Here is a 4,234-nt window from a genome sequence, read left to right on the forward strand (position 1 = left end):
TTTATAACTCAATGGTATCGCTTGCTGCCTAAACTCTCTACAGCTCAGCCTGAGTTAGTCCCTCTGCTGTCTAGGAATTGGACAGCAGCAAAAGCACAACTGACCTAAGTACACCACAGATGGCTATAAAGCCAGATTATGACAGTGGAAGACAGTAAAAGAGTTGAACATTAGTGCCATGTTTAACATGGCTTGACTTAAGGGTGGCAAGGTGTACAAGCAGGAGAAACCATACCTAAAGCACTACGCTCAGCTTACTGAAGAAAAGAGTTGACTGATCACCAGTACTGAAAAAATGTATTCGTGCTAGCAAGAAAGGATTGTGATGTGGAACCTCAAAGACTATAACTGCAGTAGGACTTTCCAGCACAGGGTGTACTGACTAAGCTTTTGGATTAAGAAACACAAAGCAGTCTTGTTTTTTCTTTCCATGTGTAACAATGAAAATGTGTCTATGGTTCTTGAAGAGCAATGGCATTTCTTTACAAAGTATTGCCTCCATCCCCTAAGATGAAAAGACCTGGACAAAGTCTGGTGTCCTTGTAGCTAGGGTAAACCCAGAAAATGCATTAGCATATGCATTTTTGGTTATTGGTATTACTGCCGTAAATATCACCATTACTGGAGAAGTCTACTGTAGTCAAAAAAAAATAGCAACCCCATATTAAAATGGGAATAGCTACAGAGGAAGAAGAAGGCATTACTGCAGATGAAAGTTACAGCCTGTGAGAATAAAAGCTTTTATAAGCTTTTTTACTATAAGTATTCCCTTCCACATTTAGTTATAAAGCAGAATTAATAAAAGCACAGCATAACCTTCTTCCCTTAGAACTTGATGATACTGGCATCAAGCCAATTGGCAGCCTAAAATAGTGAGGGACAAATATGCACCCACACACAGTGCGTTTGCATGCACAAATACAACCAGATTAAAGTGAATAACCTGATTAAGCCAGAGGCCTTATTTGTCAATAATCAATGTTTGCAAGCGCAAGCAAGCTTGTGGAGTTCTCATTTGGTAAAATGCTCCGACATCATTATTATGAGTAAAACGTCATCATTGCCCACAGTGAATCAGAAAGTAAGTATGATGCCTGTGATCATTTTCTTGTCTTTTATAAATAGGTTCAATCAGACTGATCCTTTATTTATAGCTTTCTGTTACTGGATTGTACTTAGAAAACTCTTTTCTATTGCCTGTGTGACTGAGCCCTGCACTGGACCTGGTACGTGTGCTTCTGGCCTTACACTCAGTGCTGCTGGAATAATAACACAGGGGTTTTTACTTCAGTTAAGTAAGTATTGTGTTAAGTTACTCATTTTTTAAAAATGTAATCAGACTACTTAACGCATGTTACTTTTAATGAGTTACCCTACTGCTCTTGATATGGTGTTGCTGAGTTTAGCACAGTACATTCAGCTCATCAGCACATATTTAGTGATTTCTGAAATTTTGAGACAGATTATTTAAACATGGAAAGGACTGTGGAAATTTATTTTGTGGATGCTTCTACCCATGGCTGCTGAAAGTGTGTGCAAAGCAAATACATGTGCAGGCTGACAGAGTGCAATGGACATACGCAGACGACAAAATCTTTAACAATAATAACCCGAATAAGGGTTTACACAATCGGATTATTCCCATTTTCTCTGTTTGGAATAAGGGTTGTCAAGGCATTTTAAAAAACAGATTTCTGTGAATATTGAAGTGCAATAAAACATGCTCAGAAGGTGTAGAAGCAGGGAGGTGAAGTACACATGAGCTGTAAACACAGGCTTTGAAAAACTTATACTGTAAATCAGGGGTGTCCATCTCTGATCCTGTAGGGCAACCATGGCTGTAGATGCCCTTCTTGCCCCTTTCTTTATCAGTGGCTAATTTCTACTGTTAATTGACTCCACTTCCTTTCATTTGTATTGCATTGTTTTTAAAACTCAGTCCTCTTGATTGATTCTTTTTTCCTTAAATAGCATCCAAACAAAAATGGGAATTAAAGGGATTTAACAGATGACCAGCTAAACTGGGGCCTCAAATTCCAACCAATTCCACTTTGACCTGTTTCTTAATTATAAGTCAGTTCTTGCTGTTAATTAAACATGTTATTTAATACCATGGCTTTTGGGTGTTCACATTCTTCCACAGCAGACATTTCCAAAACTGGTGATTCTCTTTTTTCTAAGAGCATCATCAAAAATGTTTTGTGGACCCGAGCAGATCAATCTTACTTAGAGCTTCACCTTTTTAGATTTTCAGATGTTGTATGATGGGCCCAGGTTAGCTGGTCATGTGTTGATTTATTTTTATGTCTCATTATTGTGTGGCTGCTAATTAAGGAAAAAAGAAACAATTAAGTGTCCTATCTCTTAAATAGCATGTCAATTAAAATTAAGGCAAAAAAGTCAATTAGCAGCAAACACTGGGGACTAATTAAGAAAATGGCTAGAATGAAAACCTGCAGCTAAGGTAGCCCTCTGGGATTGGAGATGGTAGTCAATAATTTATCCATTAAACTGTCTAATAAACCAGAAATAGCACAAAAGCTTTTAAAAACTAGACCCAAATCAATAATATTTCCTTAAGCAATTCTTTAGACAAATTTTAAAAAATGAAAATGTAGTTCATAAGAGTGTAAGATAAAGGGAGAAAGTAAACCAAGTTAAACTAGATTTATGTTTTGTGTTGTCCATTTATTAAAAAGGGGTAATGTAATTCATAAGATTGTGCCCCTTTCTAAGATAAAAGGCAAAATCAGGAAAGTTTGCCCTTCATCTGTATATACAGTACAAGTGTCTATGAAATAAACTGTATTTTTTGTTTATTATCTCCAGCATTTTTTTGTTTAAAAATTATTGCCATATTCTAATCCCGAAACAAAGAAAGAGAAGGTATTTGTTTGTACTTTGGCTAATCTATTGAATTTGTTCATGAATGGAAGTTCATCCTTCTACATATTTCTGGTGTCTTGAGAGGCAACTATTCCTCATTACGCTGTCAGTAAAGTGGTGCTCTTTAAATTCCAGGACACCATCCTTTTCACAACCTTTATTGGTATTAAAAAATAAAGAAATAGTTGATCACCTTTAAAAACTGAATTTTTCTTAGTTCTGGCCCCAACTCAGAAAACATTCTTTATTCTTTCTTCTCCTGTAAAGAATTACTTGGACCATTATAAAGGATGTATACTTGAAACTGCAATCTATCCAAGTTCTTCAGTTATTTTTGATCATGAAAACAGCACGATATACAAAAGATCTTATTCACCAACATGTCCCTCTCATTAAATCTTTACTTTATGGAAAAGGTTACAGGTCACTCATAACAAGGTGCATCTCTGCAGATTCTTGCTTGCAGTATTGCTGGTTAATCAAAAGACTTTTGGCTCTCTTCTTCCCCTTCAGTTCTGCAAATCCTCAATTCTAACTTTACTTTACACTCTATAGCCCAAGATATAGAATACATGTGCAGTTATCCAATTTTAGGTAAATTTATGGATGTAGTTTTTAGAACATCTGCTTTGTGCATCTGGAATCTCATATTTAGACAAAACGGCCAGTCCCAAGAAACCGATAATACTGATAACAGTATCAATTTGATTATAAAACCATATATTTTAGATTGGACTTTTTAGATAGTTTTTTTTGTTAATTAAGGACATCTGGCTTTTAAATGATATCTATAATATAGCTTATGTTCTGTTGTCCACAGAATGTTAGCAGTGAAACTACAGCTAGACAAGGTTTATTATGTATTAATATTGGATTGAAACTCCTATTGATTGAATAGCTTACTAATGATTTAATTGGTGAACAATGGCAGCAAGAAAGACTGAAAAAGAAATGAGGTCATGAAAGTAGTATAACTATTGGGCTACCCTTTAAAAGATAAACATAGGATCATGGATTGGTTTATTTCTGTATTGTTTAATGAGCAAAAGCTCATTATGGTAGCTTCATAGCTTTTTTATTTTACATTTTTAAAAATGTATTTATAATTGTTTTCATCATTGGTTTACATTCTTCTGCTCAGTGCTGGTCAAAGCCCATTTGGTGTCCTAGGCGTTGTTGATGGCTGTCACCCCTCATTGTCTATAGGTGTGTAGTCTGTTTGGATTCCATCGATGTCTGGAGTGCGCGGCCCTTCAATACCACAAATTCCACCCCTTTGTGCATATATAAGGGACTTTAAGAAGCGTGTGCTCTTTAGTGCATGGAGCGTGTGAACTTTTACTTTCAT

The sequence above is a fragment of the Erpetoichthys calabaricus genome, chromosome 4, assembly GCF_900747795.2.
Source record: "Erpetoichthys calabaricus chromosome 4, fErpCal1.3, whole genome shotgun sequence".
In the NCBI taxonomy this organism is placed as follows: domain Eukaryota; kingdom Metazoa; phylum Chordata; class Cladistia; order Polypteriformes; family Polypteridae; genus Erpetoichthys; species Erpetoichthys calabaricus.